Raw genomic sequence first — 19,899 nt, 5'->3', positions numbered from 1 at the left:
ATGCTATTTCGCTCACAACTGCTTGACTGCCATCACAGCCCAAATTGCAGACATGTGAAGACAGGCTAACTGGTAGGCTGTGTCCACTCCCGTGAAATCATATTTCACAGGCACCCAAGTGGCTAAGGCTGTGGGGCCTGAATCTGCAGGCCCCTATTCTGGAGAATGGGTAAACACATCTGTGTCCTCCAATTATATACTAGCCCACAAAGCAAACTGAGGCCGGAGATCAAGAAGTTGTGTCTATCTATTCCAAATGATATGTTTCCCAGAAAATAGCTAGCATTTATATACCCCAAATCCAATCTCACTGCTGCCAGGACGTGGTGCCTGAGGGCCATCTCCCCAGTCTTCCAGATCCCATGTTGGAAATAATTCATTTGGGTGTTGGAGAGAGGTGGCAAAGTGCCAGGAGATGCACCTAGAAAGAGCTGGGACTGCAGTGAGCAAAGAAGCACTTAAATCCAGCCCTGCCCTCAAGGGGAGGAGGACCCGTGTGTCTGGCTCTGCCATGGGAACCAAATGTAAACTATGGCTGTCTCATGTCATGGGCCACTGCAACACCCTGGCTCCTTTATACCACTCAAGCTGAAGCAGTAACATTCTGAGGTCAGCTGTTCCTTTTGTTGCCAGCTCCTGGGTCGGCTATGTGAAGCCCTCATTTTCTCTCCTTTTCCTCCGTGTAAATCTCTCATGTTTTTGCCTTCTGGTGTCCCACGCACGTGTTGCTTCTATTGTAAATAACCATCATTTGTATTTATTATCTCAGTGTTCTCCCCCAAGGCATAAAATTTGAATCCCTGCACTGGTCTCTGTCGTATATTTTTCATGCCCCGCCCCTCACCCCGCCCCCTGGTTCACTTTGCAAAAGTCAGGTAGCTGTGGTTTCATTCTGATTCCTGATGTTTTGAAGCACAATGTAGCACTTATTGCTAACGTTCTTTTGCTCAAAATGGAGGGAAGTCCAAATTCCTGTCAACGTTGACAGAGTCATTTGAGCCATCTAAACCGTAGGCAAAGTAGTCCTTAAAAATAGACCCTCAGCTGGGGCTACAAATTTACTCACGAGCCTTCCTTTGAGGAAGGATGTGGACTTCCAAATAAAGATATGATGTTTATTTTGAGCAATGCATCTTAAGATGATCTGAACACCTCTCCTTTGTATCAATAAATAGCCCTGTTATTCTGAAAGGAGAGGACTGAGGAAAGTAAAATGCTAACACCAAAGCTAAATAAATAGAAAATACTGGCCCAGAACTGGAGTCATTCTTTCACACACACACACACACACACACATGAACACACACCACACCACACCACACACACAGAGGGAGAGAAATTTAAACTTGAACCAAGTCAGTCTTTACTGAACAACATGGAGAAGTGACGCTTCCCTAGGAAGAACCAACCACCTCAGGCCCAAATGAGCCAGCTAGATCAGAATATCTATTCTTCTATGGGTTTAGGCAGCAGGACCTGTGCGTTGTTACCCCATGTTATTTTTCTCCAAGCATTAAAGAAATAACTTCCACTCAAGCAGTGCCCACTGGCATCCTATGCCAAGCAGGATGATGATGAGCAAGAGGGCTCTCAAGTCAACTCAGCATGCCAGACAGCCAGATTTCTGGGATGGAGCCAGGTAAGGAAGACCACCTGGGTCGTTGCTTCTTCATAGGGACTCTGTCCAAAACCCTGCCTGAGCAGACCAAACAGAAAGAAGTATGGGCTCTAAGCAGCCCGCCATGACCATTAGGGTGGTCCCCACTGCTTTCTCCGGGCTCACCTTTGAGCTCCCCTGGGACCCAGCCACCCCTTCTTTCAGGCTGAACCGTGGCAGACACCACCTGTATGACAGCTCAGCTCACCACAGGAAGACAGTAGGATTCCCACAAATGGCAGTTGCCACCACTACCGTTGGTGTCCCCACTGTGTGCTAGCCACAGTGGGCATAATGCACGTGTCACTTCACCCTGACTTCATCCCACAGGAAGCAGGGATCATCCTCACTTCACAGGTCTGGAACCTGTGACTTTTTCAAATCATGTGGTTGGCAAGCAGGGTGCATCTAAACACAAACCGGCTCTGTAACTCTAAGCCCCACAAATTCTTCCCCCACTTCAGGCCTAGATTCTCCATGTTCAATTTATTTTTAATTTAAACCAATTCGTATTATTCCCATCTTGCATGATGCTTAGAGAAAGAATAATTATACTCTTATATTTATAGCACCAGGCCTCCGAGGAGTTCTGCTTGAGAATGGAGAGGATGCTCTCACCTTTCCTCTCTGCAAAGACTCAGATTTTGGTTCAGACAAGGGAGAGCAGAGAGAGAATCATGGAATGATCAAGAATCACTTTTCTTCGCAGGCTGATGATTTTTGTTAAAGGTTTTACTCCATTGCCACCCAGGAAAGTTTTTAGGGAGTTGCTCCCATTGAAATTAGTTTTTGTGAACCTGCAGATAGAGAGACTTTTTCACTAAAACCACCCTATCACCAGCCCAATCTGAGGAGCTAGGCTCCTCTGAGATCTTCACCTCATCATGATGGCTGCAAATCCGTACTAATCTACTATATGCTCCATGCACTGCCCGACACTTTACAAATGTTATTTCTGAACTCCACTTTACACATGAAGAGACCCAGGCCCCAAAGCATCTTAACAAGCTGGGCAGCTTCAGGAGTGATATGCAAAACACCCCCAGGCCACCCTGCTCTGTCTTACTGGCCACCTCCCACCCCAGGAATGAAAAGGAAGGTTAAATTCACCCAAGATCAGAAGCACAGCTGCCTTCCCCCTGCCATTGGCTGCTCCAGCCAATCAGGATTGGGGATTCTTGGGCTGTGGGAGGAAGAAGACAGAAGGGCTTCCAAATATGCTGGTATTCAAGCAAAGTTTCCAAAGGAAGCTGGAGCTGCATGCCCCCAAATCTGGAGACAGAAATCTGAATTTCTCCTCAAGTCAACAAGAAAGAAAAGCCCCCTGCTGAGGAGACAAGCTTTGGCCAGAGATCAGGCTTCATGTGAAATTATTTTCTGTGGGTGGAGAAGAGTAGAAAAGATCAATAGAAGCCCTGGGCTAGGAGTCATGCCTCCCTGCTTGCGTAAGCAGTTGGGGTTTTTATCACTCCCCAAAAGGAACACGCATACCAAAAGTCACGCTCCAAAGAGAACAGGGGAAAAGTCACAGCACCGATTGATTTCAGTTTATGCATGAAATGGGGCCCCCACCAGGACGAACCCATCTCATGACACTATGGGGTGTTGCCACCATTTAACATCTGTCTTCCTGGGGAAGCTAGAACTTAGAAGAGACCAGAAAAGCTCCAAGCAATTCTCAGAGGCAGGACAGTCGCTCAACAGGTGCAAAGGAGGATTCTAGGGCTCCACTTGGCCATAGTTTCTGGGACTTGTCGCTCTTCTTAAAGCTGAAGGGCGCCTGTGGAATGAAGTCGTGGCCCACTGGAGAAGATGGAGACCAAATAAATGTCTGAACTGAGGACACCATGGCGGGGCTCCACGCCAGGGGAACAACCACACCCTGGAGATCTGTTCCGGGTGTTTATTACTATGTTGACCAACTAACTCCAAACAGTAGAAGAATTAAGCCTCATTTTATTTTGTGCACAGTTTTGTGGGTCAGAAAATTCAGAAAGGGCTCACCTGCGTAGATGATCTCTCGTCTTGGTGTGATGTGGGTGTGGTTGCTGGAAAACTGGATCTCCTTCCAGGATGGCACCTTCAAGATGGTGTTTCGATGCTCCAGTATCTTCCTCTTCCCTCCAGCTGTGAGTTTGTCTTTCTCTCTCTCTCCCCACAACATCTCGTCCCACAGGACCTCCCAGAGCATGGCTGATTCAGGGTGCTCGCCTTTCTTCCACAGTGACTTCCCTCCCCAACAGAGGTAGGAGCATTTTATAGTGTCTCTTCAATTCTTCAAATCTAAGTGAGGACTTTGAACTCCTCCTTGCTACAACAGCCTAGGACGTGCACCCTTCAGACATTGAGTCCATTTTGCTCCGTTTCGTGTCTCCCACAGCCTGCCATTGACAGTGTGAATGAATGAGTGGACCAAGCTGCCAAATTGTCAAATCAGATGTTTCACTTTAACTTCTATGTCCTTGAATATATTCTGTGTCCTTGAAAAGGGCACCATTGTAGATTCAGTGAGTAGGTGTCAGAATTAAAAATCACTGAGAAGCCTGTCATTGTGAAGTCAGGAGACAAAGATGGGAAGACCAGTTCAGACACTTACTCACCTTGACCCAGACAAATCTTTTTTTTTTTTTAAATAACAACTGAAAAAGGAAATCAGGACTGGCCTTGAGATGCTGGCAAATCAGTTAAACTTTCTAAACCAGTTTCCTCAGCTACAAAATAAGGAAATTAACAGCTACCACACTTCCCTTACAAAGGATTATGAGAAGATGACTGAAGCTGTATGAAAAATCACCATACACAGGAAATGCTTTGAAGACTGTGAAATGTCCTATTCCTGGTGGGTATTATTATTCCTGGTCATTTTGGAAGGCCTCAGCCCAACACCAAGAGTTATCGCTGCTTTTCATCTGTCCTGGCAGTTCTCTGAGACAGTCACCATGCCGTCCCTGGCCAGGGCCAAGGAGATGGGTGAGTAGCCCCTGAGCAGCTCTGTCCAGCTGTGGGTGCCCAGAGGAACTCTGAGGGGCAATCTCAGCCAGGCAATGATGGACCCTTTCTGGGGACAAGGGCCTTCCTGTCCACTCTCCCTGCAAACCTTAAGGCAAGTTACCCACAGAGAAGCCCGTTCCTAAACCTCCTTACTGAGAAAGGAAAGCAGAGCCTGACAGAGATGAGGGAGGAAAGATATTTGGGGCCAGAGCCCACTGCACTCTGGGCCAAGGTTCCTAAGAGTTTGACATTTGGAAGTGATCTGGCCTGGAGGAGCCAAGGATTTGGGACAGTGCTGCTTCCAGCTCCCGGGAGCGTCAAGAAAAAGAGAAGGAGGAGGAGAAAAATGACTCAGCTGAAATGAAGAGAAATATATTTTAAAAAGCAAAAAGATGAAAGGCACAAAAGAATGTATCAGAATCCCAGGATGAGGTCCAAATGCCTTCTCAGAGGAAGGGGGGTGAATCTGCAAAAAGCTAGAGTGTTCACTCAGGTTTCTAAACCAAGAATAACACCAAGAAAATAAAGAGAGTCTTCTGGGCCTGCCAGGTTCCTGGCCCTCAGAACCCTCCCAGGTCTTTGAGCCCTGGGGAGTGGGGTGAGGAGGGTGGTGCCCAGCTCTGCAGATTGCCCAAAGGTATCTGAGGCACAAAAACTTCTCCACATTTTTGATTCTGAAAATACAATGAGGTCTGTAACAGATGAGGTGGGTAGACAGATGACCCTCAAGCTCATGTTCAACAAGCAGGGTCTACGGTGCCCTGCCAGACCCCTCCATTGCACCATGCCATCCACAGAATGGCCAGGGGAGCAGTGAGGGAACAGAGAGAGAAGGAGCCTCCCTCCCTGCAAGTGAGCACAACTCCCATCCCCTCCAACAGCCAAGGTCAGATGACCCTGATTGCAAAAGTGTCATTTTGAAATATTCAATGGAGAACAGACACAATACTAAGAAAAGATAAGAAAATAAAAAGAAGCCACTGCCTGATAGTACCGCATCTCCCTTCCCTGGGCCAGCCAGTAAGTGTTGGGTTCACGAGAATGTGATCTCCTCCCCAGCATGGAACTCCCTGGAAACTCCCGTTTCTAGAAACGGGGAGGTTGGAAAGGAGTGTTCAGTTCAGCATGGCCCAAGAACTGAGATCCTCCAGCCAGGCCATGTCAAGCCTGTGGGCCTTTAGAGATTCCCCTAGCGTATGTCTGAGGATACTGTCACTGGGAAAACCCTAACACGTATGAACAGGGAGGCCAGGCTGGCAGGGAGCACAGGGGGAGATGTAGCGGGTGATCCTGAGGGGATGGGCTGATCAATCCCACTGCCCCGACTCTCCTAAGTAGGGCTGGAAGGTGAGTGGGGAAGCACCATGACCCATGTGAGAGAGCTCAGGAGAACACCTGGCCCTCAAGAGCCTGAGTCATCCCAGACCTCTGAGAAAAGAAGCCATTCCTCCCAACAGCTCACAGGACTGTCTGCTCCTGGCAGGGGCATCTAGCCTCCTGGAAGCCAAAGAAATGGGACCAGCAGCCCTTGGAGGCCCCTCCCTATCAACCTCCCCTGTCCTAAGATGCTTTTTTACCAATCTCTACTTTTCTACATGCACCCTCAACAGCAGAAATGAAAGCAACCTCCACACGTGGAGCTAACCCGTGGAGAGCTCAGGGCTGGAAGCACCAATCCCACACAGTCAAAAGTGTGCAGGTAACTATAGTCAGCCCCCCGTATCCAAGGGTTCCGCAGCTGTGAGTACAACCAACTGCCATCTGTACTTGGTTGAATCCTAAATGCTCAACCTGTGGAGAGAGGAAAATCCACGTAAAGGTGTATCCAGGCCCTCCCTGGTGGCACAGTGGGTTAAAATGCAGTACTGAAGTGAGCCAGCCTCAGCTGCTTCAGTGTGAGTTCAATCCCTACCCTGAAAGTGACCACATGGCGCGGCAGACCTCTCCTCTCTCGGCCCACTGCTCCCCTTGGCAGTGTACTTCATCAATCTGCCTGTTCTGCTCCCCACTCTGTCTCTGGTGAATCCTCTCACAGCCCCTGAACCTCTGGCCTATACCCCCGTTGTGTATTCAAATAAATAAATAATGTACCTTATTTAAAAAAAAAAAGTTAAATTCAGAGATGTACCTACACCGTTCAAATCCATGTTGCTCACGAGTCAACGGTATTTCCAGGGTGGTGAGAAGCCTTGGGAGCTGTGCTGGTTCTGAGGAGCAGAAAGAAAATTAAAAGCTCATGAGGTTGGCTGGGCAAACCTGTGAAGAGCCAGGTCCAGAGCGGGCAAGCAGTGTAGCTGGGATCACAAAAGGTGGCCTGATACCTGTGAAGGGAGAGAGGGGAAGAAGGAGAGAGCATCCCAGACAGGATGATGGGGAGCCCAGGGCCAAGTGCTCCACTAAATGAGGTGTGTATCTGGCAAGAAGGGTGGGTGCTCTGCTCTCCCCTGTCACTGCTGGAAGCAGCCGGGAAGAGCAGGTCTCTCACCTGAAGGGCCTGGTGTTGGCCCTGACAGAGTGCGCAACACACTGACAACTAACTCCACTTGTCACAGCAGGGGGAGCCCAGGTGCCCTGCAGCTACCGAATAACCAGTTTTCAAAAAAAGAAAAAATTTTACAAAGCAATCAGTTCTTGAGATAGGTTCTACCCATGGCCAGTCCTATGGCAGGAGTCCAAGAGAATGAACGTAAGATAATCTACTGATACTTCTAGTGGTTCACGGAATGGTGGTTCAAACACAGCTATCACCTGTAACTGTATTTTATTGACATGTTGATTTTTAAAACCCAAATTAATTGCCAGCAGATATAAGTGACAAAAAACACCAACAGCAAGTTTATACTCCCATTTCCCACACTCCCCACCACTCCCTATTAATTATGATCTACATGCTTACTCATGTGACTGACAAGACTGGCCCTTGCAAGCCTCCTACCTATAGGTAAATTTAAGCCATTCATGGTCATTCCATTTCCTAGAGGGACATAAAGAAGAACCATTTAGAAACTGAAAAGGAACACTGAGAGGGCCTCATGGTGGCACTGGGGTTAAAGTCTCAGTGCTATCAAGCTATCCCCAGCCACTACAATGAAGTTCAATCCCCACCAGGGAGGTAACCCACATGATGCAGCAGACCTCTCCTGTCTCACCCGTTGCTACCCCTCAGCAGTGTATTTCAATAGATCATCCTGTTCCGCTCCCCACTTTGTCTCTGGTGAATCTGCTCACCCTTCCCCCAGACCTCTGGCCTATACCCCAGTTATTATATGCATAAATAAATTTTTGAAAATTTAAAAAGACTTCTGAGAAATTTAAATATAAGAAGGGAAATTATTAAAATTCAATTTTAGAACAAGAGAGGGAAGGAATCAAATCTAGGGGAGTTACAGACAAGCAGGAGTAGTTCCAGAATTAGAACAGAGCAATGGTAGAGAGAACATTATCTTTAAAATAATGGAAGACTGAAGGATAAGAATTTTCAAAAGGCTTAAGGAAAACCCAGGCAGTGAATTGAAAACTATCCCACAAGGTGCTTTCTAGTGAAATTAAAGAACTTTGTCTTTGTCTCGGGACAAAGGGGGGAATCCCTAAAGCTTCCAAAGAGAAAAAATGTCACATAAAATGTGTCAAGAATTGGTATGGCCTGAGACTTCTCAACAGTAACTTTGGAAGCCAGAAGGCAAAGAGCCATGCTTCAGCATTCTAAAGGCAAAGTAATTCTATGCCAGATCAGATCATCAATTAAGCGGAGAACAATCCAGATATTTTTCTTTTTTTTTTTAAAGATTTATTTATTTATACATACAGAATTGGGGTACAGACCAGAGGTGCAGGGGTGGCGAAAGGCTTCACCAGAGACAGAGTGGGGAGAAGAACAGGCAGATCAACGAAGTACACTGCTGCAGGGAACAGCGGGCGGGTCAGGAGAAGTCTGCCAGGCCATGTGGTCACCTCCGGGGCAGGCGGGAATCGAACTCATGCGGAGTGGCTTTAGCTTTTCAGTGCTGTGCTTTAACCCGCTGCGCCACCAGGGAGGGCCCCAGATATTTTTCAAACATGCAAGTTCTCAAAATTTTTCCTTCTCAAATATCCCTTCACAGGAAGCTCCTGAAGGCTGTGCCCCACCAGAATGAAGGAGAAAACTGAGAACAAAGACATAATTGGATCCAGGAAGCAGAGACCTAATGTGGGAGGGAAGGAAGGGACTTCCCAGGATGAGATTAAGAAGGGTCCAGGGTGACAGCTGAGCGGCCAGTCCCACTGACAGCAGGTGACAAAGGGGACAGCAGGTGAACACTTCATGGCTCTGTCAGAGGGCTTGGTTAAATCAGTGATGGATAAATTAGTTACAGGAAATTAGACAAACCAAAAATGGGCAAGACTTGAATGCACATTTCACAAAAGATATCCAACTAGACAGTGAGCACAGAAAAAAAGCCTCAAGATCATTAGTCATTTGCGAAATGCAAATGAAGACCACAGTAATCATCACTACCTGGCCAGAAGAATAGATCAAGTTACGAACACTAGCCCATCCCAAGAGCCAGCTATGTCCATAAAGTGAGAGCAAGAAGGCTGTGAAGTAATGCGCCCTCGCCCACACCACTGGTGGGAGCAGAAATGGTATAAACACTCCAAAAACTCTTTGGCATCTCCTTATAAAATCAAACATACAGCCCATGACCCAGCAACCCCACTTCTAGGACTATGTCTAGAGAATTCTGTATAGAGCCGCAAAAATACTAGTACAAGAATACTCAGAGTGACTTTAAGCACAATAACCAAAAACGAGAGCCGGTCTAAATGTGCACCAGCTAGGTAAGGTCTAAACGAAGTATATTTTCATCAAGGAATATGACTCAGCAATAAAAAGGAACATCCAGGACACACAGCACACGGAAGAAGCTTAAAAACATGATGACGGTAAGAAGTGAGACAAGAAAAGAATACATGCAGGATGCGTCTATTTATACATAGTTCAAACACAGGGAAAACTAATCTATGGGGTTAGAGTTCAAAATAATGGTTGTCCTGGGGGGAGGAGGTGACAGGGACACATAGGAGTTGTCTGGGCCCGAGTGTCCCAGGCATGGCATATATAAAAATCAGTAAGTTGGCTCCCTTAAGAGTTGTATGTTTTATTGCATGTAATTTATTCTTCAATAAAGTGCTGAGAGAAAACTAAATAAATCAAACCAGAGGCATTATTAACTCATGAAAAATAAGAAGTTATATTAAAAAGAAAATTTAATCCCACAACAGGATACTCCCTGCAGTACAGACTTAGCTCAACAACTTAGTTCAACTACTATGAACAGTAGTTACGCAGTTGTAATAATGGATAAATATACTTTGTATGCATTCAACCAGAAATTCACATTTGGTAGGATGGGCAGTTCTGTGTGTAGCAAAGGGTCTGAGAGAAGGGAGGAAAAAGCATAAGGGACCATGGTGCAGTTCACGGAGTTGTGTGGGAGGGAGAACTATGAGGGCTACCGCTGAAGAACAATGATGTCATAAGATAAACGAATTAACTACTAACAAATGAATGAAACAGAAATGTATTGCCATGCCATAAAATCTGGAGCTAGGCTTCTCAGACCTGCTCCATGAAGTACTCAGAGTTTCGGGCTACTGTTTTCTCACTGCCGCACCCCAAACATGGCCTCCAGTTTCAATACTGCCTCATGGCCCAATGTGGCTGCCCCAGCTCCACCAATAAAACCCATATTCCAGCCAGCAGAATAGAAGATGGAACAATGATGAGAAAGAGTACATACTATCTTTTTAGCATATTTTTAGCATGTTTTCCATACAACACTTCTGTTTAAATCTCTCTGGCCAGAACTAAGTCCCTCCCAGCTGCAAGAAAGGCTAGGAAAAGTCATGTGTCTTCTGGAAAGCCACATGCTAGTTACAGACAGTGGGAATCTCTGCCATTAAAACTTGTATTTAATATGCTTAACTAGATAAAGCTACTACTTTAATTTTTTAAAAATTAATTTAAGCAAAAGAAGTAGCATGAATGGCTAGCAGACAAGGCCAGAGAAGTTCTGCATGGGGGCCAGCACCATAGACTGCACTGCACCTGAAAACTCACCTGGCAGATAGCAGAGAACACCTGAAAAGAGCTCCACAGTCACCCCAGGCTGTCACCTCACCCCAGAACCTGAGTGGGGCCTACAGACAGAAGACAGAGAAGCTGGGTTCACAACATACCAAGTAACCCCATGGCAATAACATTGCAGGTAGCCCAGATATGCAGGCTGACCGGTCTGCCACATTTAGCTGAGCATTTGAAAAGACAGTCACACAAGGCTCCAGAAAGGTGGAAATTGTTATTCTGACTATACAGATAAGGAAACAGACCTCTGGAGGTTAAGCAATGTTTCCCCTAAGTTGTCACTGGTGGAGCCAGATTTGGCCTCAGGAATCCTGAAAGGAGTCCTGATTTCTCTCTTCCGTGATTTTTGTGCTTCTCCAAGGGGCCGGGTGGCCACCCGCAGCTTTCAGCCTCCCCAGAGGACCACATCAGGCCTGTCAATAAGTCACAAGAGGCAATGACTCACTTGAAGACAAGATAAACAACAGGGAGGCCCACTGGGACGAGAGGTCTTGTATCCTAGGACTTCGCCTTCTGCAGGGCTGGAAGAATACACAGTTAGCAGGCAGCATACAGCAGTTTGCAGACAAACAGAAAGGGCTGCTGGTCTCAGAAATGGGCAGCCAAGCTGGGAGCTGCAGAGTTATTTGGATCCTGAAAGGGCTTTTGTCAAGCCTGGGCCACGAGCCTTGAGCATATAGAATTCCAAGACTTTCCCTTCCAATTCCTCCAAAACCAGAAGGAAAGTTATTTTGTGCTGCTCCAATAATATTTATCTGCTACCTCCCACCCCAGGATATCAAAATGCTTCATTAACATTTTTAGATAAACCTGCACTCCCTCCAAGTGACCTTGGTACATCCATTTCCTCGCCCCATACCCCAGGCCTCCGGGGAGAGGTAGGGAGGTTGAGGCAATTTGGCAGAACATGGTGAGAGCCCACTGCCCCTAGAACCCACCCTAGCTGGATTTGTCTGAATGCAGTGGGCTCCTGGGAGCCAGTCACAGCCCAAAACCCGGAGCCCATACATACAGTGCAACAGGAAAGAGGCTGGCAGATCAGGGAGAGCCAGGCACATAGAAATAAGCATTAAGACAGAGGGTGTGGAGGCCAGCGGGAAGTACCCAGCCCAGGACTCAGAGACAGGGTCAAGTCAGGACTCTGCCCCAGAAGGAATCTGCCCTCAGATGGAGGATTCAGGTAGGGCCCGCTCAAGGCTTGGTCATCGAGAAACAAGACAGGAGCCAGGCCTGCTGGGCTGTAGGTCAGAATGAGGTGATGTAATGCTGACTCAGCCAGAGAGACCTTAAAAGAACTTTTCGTACTCTCTGGTGGGTCATGGGACTGATGCCAGAGTCTGCCATTGAGGCAGCTCTGAAAATTCTAGATTACAGCACAGGGTCCTGCAAGGCAAGTCAGGAAACAGCATGTGCTCAGTCACCTCACTCCTGTCCCCCTGTTTATGCACTCCTTCTCCACGTCAGAGCTAAACAGGTGACCTTCAACCCCGCCTCAAGACTATGACAACACCCAAGACAAAGCCCTGCTCCTCCCAGACTCCCCAGATTCAGTGGCCTTCCTAATGCACCAGAGTTTCATCTCTGACCCAATTCAAGTCTCCTATTGTTATTTTTAAGTGACTTGCTCTCACTCCACCCCAGGACCCAGCACAATGCCAAGTACTCAGAAGAGCTCTGTAAATATCTTTGTTTGTGATCTGACTTCAAAAATAATCTAGTTTGGGCCTCCATAGTGTCCTAGGGGTTAAGGCTCAGGCCTATCATGCTATCACCTCGAGGCCTGAGTTCAATCCCCTGCCAGGGAGCTGACCCACATGGTGCAGCTGACCTCTCCTGTCTCACCTGCTGCTCCCCTTGGCCGTGTATTTCAGTAGATCTGCCTGCTCTGCTCCCCATTCTGTCTCTGGTGAATCCTCTCATCCCCTGTATCTCTGGCCTATACCCCAGTTCTTCTACGCAAAAATAAGTTTTTTTAAAATACTCTAATTAAGGAGATTACAAAAGAAGTATATGAGAAAATGACAGTTTGCAAATATGGACAAAATACCATGCAAATAAAAATCATAAATCCTGAGGGTGCATTGATAAAGAAGTGAATCAGACAAAGGGGACATTAATCTGGGAAGGCTGCTTGGAGAAGGAAAATTTTAAAGGCTTATACAGATATGTGTTTTTCAGTAACTTTTCAGTCAAGGCTGGACCACATATATGACCATGGCCCCAACAGGCTGAGCCACACAGTCTAGGTGTGGGCTTGATCATCGAGGTTTGTTAAATACACTCTATGACTTTATACAATGATGAAATTGTCTACCTCTGCATTTACAGAATGTGTCTCTGTTGGCAAATGAAACATGGCTGTACCAGAATTATTTTGTTCACAAGCAATAACAATCTAGTCAAAGTAGCTTAAGCCAAATAAAGAAAGAAAACAAAAAGGAAGGAGGAATGGAAGATGAAAAGGATGGGCAGGAGGGAGGGATGGACGGAGGGTAGAAGGACAGAAAGGATGAAAGAGGAAAAATAGAGGGCACTGTACTGACTCAGGTAATAGCATACAGGCACGGCTGGATCCAGGTGCTGGAATGATATTATCTGCAAATGTCTCTCTCCATCCTGCTTTCCTGTGATAGCATCTGCAAAGCAGGCTTCTTCAGGGTCACTCCCTTGACTTAAATCCTACAGCTCTGCAACCCCAGCAGGAAGAAAGATCATCTCTTTTCCAACAGTTGAGAAGGGGAATAAAACAACATACGTGTTGTAAAGACATTCCAAGGGGTTGCTTTGTTACTGCAGCTTAACCCAGCCAATCCTGACTACTGTCTGGACTGTCAGTCTAACTTGGGACACAGGTGCACCTCTGGCAGCCATCAGGGTATAGTGATCTGATTGGACAGGCTGAGTCAGGATCTGATGCTCTGATTCTCTGATTGACCACTCTGAGTCAGGATAGGGTTCTCTGGTTGGCTAGGCTGAGTCACAGGTGACCCCTGATGGGGACCTGAGGCCAGCCCCACCCTAATTATGGAGTCTGAGCATTCCTTATAGAAGAAGTAAGGTGCTGTTACCGCATGGAAGGGCAAATGGGCAATGGACAGCAGAAATCAGCAGAGCTCAACACACTTATCACAGGAGTGGAGGGAGAGTGAGCCTACTTCAGACCAACCTTACTGCAGCTGGACCCACCTTTCTGTCTAATGAACCCCTTCCCTCCCAAGCCCGCTGTGTCTAAAGGTCCCTCACCACAGATTCCCAGAACGCAAGCTGGAGTTCCGGAAGAGAGAGTGCAACTCCCAGAGCCGGGATAGATCTGCCCTCAGCCCTCCCCTTGCTGCCATCACCTGCTTTCGCCAAGGATCCCAGCTGTGAAATCTCCTGGTCCAGGGCGGGGAGGCCTGCAGGTGTCCAACGCAACCTGGAAGCCCAGCGCCCACACCTGCAGCTTCCAGGGTCCCAAAATTGCTCCGGACTGGGATGCTCACGAGTCATTGCAGCAGGGCGCATTCCTGGGGGACCAGAGTGAGGCAAGGAGCAGCTTCATTCCCTTACATATTTTTAACCTCCTGGACGAAAGAATTCAATCTGCTTGTCTGGCTCTCCCGAAAGACCTCCAAATGCAGCCAGAATCCCGACGTCACACTTCCTGAAGCAGCCCGAGGGTCAGGAGTTCACCCACTGAACCATTGCCTGGGGGAGCAGGGTCCTAATAAGCATTACATCCTCCCCCAAAGCTCCAACAGCTGTTTCCCCCTCCCTGGGAAGGGAAGAAACCAAATAAAGCAACGGAGGAATTATGTGGTGCAGAAAAGCTCAGCGTGGGATTCCGAGTCCAAAGGTCAGATGGGCGGGTGGCGGGAGTTACATAGCTGGTCCTTTTGGGGTTCTGGCTCAGTTTTCTCATGCCAAACTGGGGGTGAATGTGAGCCTTTCGGCAAAATGAGTCAGTCTTTGACAGAAAGGGAGCTTCTTCACCCAGGTGTTGCCTATCCAACAGCATGGAGCGCCAAGCCATCCTCTTTGTAGAAAGGGCTTCCCGGAGGCCCAAACCCAGAATTCAGAGCGCCAGTCCTGCTGAGCTGGCATCATCAGTTCTCTCAGCTGGATAGAGCACAAATCTGGAGGCTGAGGGCCCACCGCAGGGGTATCCCCTCCCTGCGCCCACCAAGCCTCTCTCAGAGGCTGGCAGAGGGACAGAAGCAGGACAGGCCTTCTGTCCCCAAACTCTGGAGTCCCCAGTAAAGGAGCCTCTGAGGACTCAGGGCCTGCCATTCAGAGCATGGATGGATGGTACTTACAAAGGCAACAGGAACCACACTGTGCTTGCCAGAAGGGATGGGGGCAGGGACAGGCCAATGGAGCGTAGTTGTATGGTGAAGGGTAAAGTTGGACTTTTCGTGGTAGACTTATGTCATCTGTATGGATGTTGTGTCATGATGAACATCTGAAACATATTGCTATAATGCAGTGTTACTTCAATAAAAACAAAAAAGTAAAAGCCACCTAAATTTTAAGAAAAGAAGCATCAGAGACTCCACAGAGTTTGGAGAGGGCTTTGAAGAAAAATATTTGACTAGATCAGAACAGGCAAGAAAGATGTGACTCCTGGCTGTTAGTATAGAACTTAAAAGTGAAAAGAAGGGAGAGAGGAAGGGAGGAGGGGAGGAGGGAGGGAAGAGCGTAGAAGAAATCCTGGCTAGAGCACCTTGTATGCACTAAGCTAGATAGGGAGTATGCAACTAAATACAAAGGACAGAGCCCACCTGGGAACAAGACTGACTATACGGCCTTTGCGTGAAAAGTGCTTCAAAGGGAAAAATCTAATAAAATCACTTAAATGGGAATTAGTGGAAGCTCTGGTAATTGGATTAGATGATTCTGGTTGCCAGTGACATTGACCCAACTGAAACTGGTTTTAGTCAAGGAGAATTTATTGACTCCTTCACTTTCAAAGTCCAAAGGTTCCAGCTACAGGCATAGCTGGATCCAGGCTCAGACAGTGCCTTGAGGACTCAGTCATCTCCTCTCCATCTCAGTCATACCTTCCTCCGTTTCTCCACGCCAGCTCCAGGCTAGACACCAAGTGGCAGACTCTGGAGGCTGCAGGCTTGAGTCTCTTTCCCACTGGCAACTGCATAGGGAAAAATAGCTTCTCCTTCTCCAGGACTCTGCATTGACCAGCTTTGTGTCAGTCACTATGGCCAGGGAGAAAGAACACACTGATTGGTCAGACTCAAGTCATGCAGAAAGTCTCATAGAAAGGGACAAAGGCCTGAGCTGGATGGACTGCATCAAAGGGGTCTCATGGGAAGAGAGAAGGAGCCCAGGTCACCAGCTTCACTAAGCCCAGGGAGTCTTTGGCAAATCAGTGTTCCCTGTGAGTCTCAGTTTCCTTATCTGCAAGTGGGATAACAATACCTACTACAGATGGCTGCTGGGGAGAAAAGCAAGGTCACTTATATAAACTACCTAGCACAGAGCACACACAAATAGGAGCTTCTCTTCTTTCTTCTGTTTTTCCCCTTTGTTGTCCACTTCAGTGGACAGTGCCATGACACAGGTAGGCCCTCCTGTCCAGCCCCGACCCCTGATAACACATGCCTAAGTCTCTGCATGCTGACACGTGGTGTGACTCCTGTCTCCCAGCCCTGTGCTCTTTTCCCTGTTTCCAACTTAAGACTGTCACAGGCTCACCGGTTGGTCATGCTAAGTGTCCTGGGAGGTGCAGGGTAGAGAGATGTGGAGGGTCTGGGCTTCAGCATCGCCATATGCCTCCTGTTGGCTGCTGCAGGCCCCATGCCGTGGTGGTGTGGGCTGGGAGACTGGTGTCGCGCCTGGTGTCAGCCGAGGTGCTGAGACTGAGCACGCGTTATCAGGGCCCGAGGCTGGGTGGGAGGGTCTACCTGAAGCACCCTAAGCAATGGAGAACTGTAAGGTCCAGGCAGAACCTCCAAGAATTTACCTCTGCTTTGCAGGCATCAAGGTGAGATGGAGCTTGGGACTGCCGGGTTCAGAGGCAGGAAAGGGGAGAGGCAGAGTCACCTCACCAGAGGCCCTGCTACACATCCAGGGTCAAGGCAAGGCCATGCGCCAGCTCTAGGAGATCAGAGAAATTCTTCAAAATGGGAAAACCGTTGCAACAACTTCACCCACTCTTCCTGGAAGGGATCATCCCTGACAATAGCCATCCAGACCTCAGGCAATCAGGGGCTCCTGAAGGAGCATTCACAAGACAGAAAGAGCAGGTCACACCTTCGGGAAGCTTTCAGAAACCCTCCCATGAATTCCTTCCCTTTAAAGGCCTTTGCCTTTTCAAGAGATTCTTTGCTGAAACTTTCAGATCTTCCCACATGCCATAATAGTCAGGCCAGGAGGTTGGCTCCACCTGAGGACACAGGTGTGAGAAGGGGACCAGGTTCTGTCAGGCAGAAAGACCTTGAGCAAGTCTCATTTCCGAGTTTGGAAAGTTGGAATAGCCACTCATCCCCAGAGGAAGGCAGAGTTCAGCAGGGAAACCTGAGACCCAAAAGCTTGGAGGTTTGGGGGCTCCCCCTGTTCCCCCCCAATCTGCCACCCAGAACAAGAACACCTAGCTTAGAAATCCAGGGGCAATTCTTCAAAACCCCTGGCTTCCCTCCCCTCTCTTCCAGGTCCACCCCACAGCCCACCCCTGGGATTTTGTTTTGTTTTGCATTTAAAGATTTATTTATTGATGCATACAAGAATTGGGGTACAGGCTAGAGGTACAGGGAGTGAGAGAATTCACCAGAAACAGAGTGGAGAGCAGAACAGGCAGATTGATTGAAACACACTGCTGAGGGGAGCAGTGGGTGAGACAGAAGAGGTCTGCTGCGCCATGTGGGTCAGCTCCCTGGCCGGGGATCAAACTTGTGTTGCAGTGGCTGCAGATAGCTTCATAGTGTTGCATTTTTTTTTAAAGATTTATTTATTTATGCATATAGAACTGGGGTACAGGCCAGAGGATCAGGGGCGGTGAGAGGCTTCACCAGAGAGTGGGGAGCAGAGCAGGCAGATCGACGAAGTACACTGCTGAGGGGAGCAGCGGGCGGGTCAGGAGAGGTCTGCCACGCCATGTGGTCACCTCCGGGGCAGGCGGGGATCGAACTCATGCGGAAGCGGCTTTAGATTCTCAGTGCAGTGCTTTAACCCGCTGCACCACCAGGGAGGGCCCCATAGTGTTGCATTTTAACCCACATCACCACCAAGGAGGGCCCAACCCTGGGATTTTGAATTGAAATTCCCTGTCAGAGTGCAGGAGAGCCTGATGGGAGGCAGCAGTGAGCAGAGGTGAGCTCCTGTGATGTGGGGCCACCCAGCAGGATTCCAACACCGGCTGTAACTTTGGGCACCCTCTTCCCCTTTTTGTATGTCTGTTTTGCCACCTATAAAATAGTAGTAACCACAGTAGCCACATTAAATGAGATCTGTGACTCGCACATAAAGATGATTTGGTGGTGGTCAAGCCATGATCAATACTGTTACTATCATCACCTTTATCACCATTGCCATCATCGCCATCTTTAATTAGGCTTAGGGCCCAGAAAGAGGTCTTCAGCAGCACATTTCAAAACCCACAGACACAAGCCCCATGACTCAGCCACAAGTTCAGCTTTATCACTCCCTTATCTATTTCTTTATTTTCTTATCTCTCAAGTACCTTCTTCAAAAGATTGTCCAAACATCTGCCCTCCATCAAGAGTGGCCCAAAGGGGACCTCAGCCTTCAGGCAGGGGAACAGGGAAAGCTAATAGCAGGCAGCAGTTCGAAGTCAGATGGACCTGCCTCCTGCGGTGTGCACACACAGAGGGACCCTGGCCCAAAGTGGCAGGTGTTGGCATCCGCTCCAGAGAGAGCGTGCCCAGGCTGCTCACAATGTTCTGCTTGTGTGCGTTACCTGGCAGCTGTTGGCAGGCCCATGCTAACATTTCCAGGGGGTGCTTGTGCCAAGAAAGGGGCCAAGCTGCATGGTCCACATGTCATCCTTCACAGGTAAGGGTGACACCACTGGCCTGAAATGGCAACCACAGAAGCCTCGTGGAGCCTGGAGAGGTTGCGCATGGATGTTTCTCCGAGCATCTCCTCCAACACCACACACGTGCCCAGGAAGAGCAGCGCCCATGTGCACGGCATCTGGAGAAGTTGAAGAGGGTGACCCTGGGCCTGAAAGGGCTCGAGGGGTGGGGCATCACGCCACCTCAGCATCATGGCCCACGCACCCTCACAGCCGCTGGCTGGCCATCTCACTGCACTTTCGATCCTGAGGATGATGAATGAAGAAGGGCCCCGCCAGCGCAGCACTGATAGGCACAGGAGGAAGAACTGCCCAGGGACCTCGCAGCAGGACAGACAGGAACTGAAGGTGGCCCAGGCCCCCACAGGAGGCCTGCACCCTGGATCCAGCAGCAGCTCTGTCCTCACCGGCAATGGGGCCCAGAAAGGGGAGATATGACTCGGGGTTGTAGAAGATAGGCGGGGACAGAGGCATAGAGGCCATTGAGGCAGGGAGCACAGAGAGGAGACAGGACTGCCCCCTGTCCTAGAACAGGGTTGAGAGTGGTTGACAGATGCCATGCCCCCGCCCTACGGGCCACCAAGTGTCCCTGGCTGACCCAAACCCAGGCTGTGAGTCCACGCTGCAGAGAGCATCTGTGGTTTCCACAGGTCTTACTTGCTATGATTCATGCAAGAGGGAGCCCCTTGGTGCATGCAGGGAGCAGTCAGGGTGACCCTACACATTACCCCGAATGTATCCAACTCTGGATGCTGTTCCCCAACATTGGCAGCCTCTGCCCAATCTTTCCCCCTGATATCAAGACAGGTGGCCAATATGTGGGATAATCATAGGGGCAGTAGCAAAGCCCAAAGATCTTGGGTCCCTGCACACGGCCCCACTGCCTTTGCCACCCTGCTGGCATCTGAGTTAGGAGGCCCCAGGCCCTCATTCACAGGTGGGACCCTTGAGTCACAAGCACATGGCTGCCCAAATCAGGACCCCCACCAGGCTAGGCAAGATGCCCCACCACAATTGAGGGGATCACCGGTGGATTCCTCCCCAACAACTACTCCCCAACATCATCGCCCAACCTGCCTGCCCTTTCTTCCTCATTAA

Source organism: Condylura cristata, unplaced genomic scaffold (genome assembly GCF_000260355.1).
Source record: "Condylura cristata isolate star-nosed mole 26May11 unplaced genomic scaffold, ConCri1.0 scaffold00008, whole genome shotgun sequence".
Taxonomy (NCBI): Eukaryota; Metazoa; Chordata; class Mammalia; order Eulipotyphla; family Talpidae; genus Condylura; species Condylura cristata.
The sequence above is the reverse complement of the archived record's forward strand: the minus strand, read 5'-3'. Positions refer to the sequence as shown.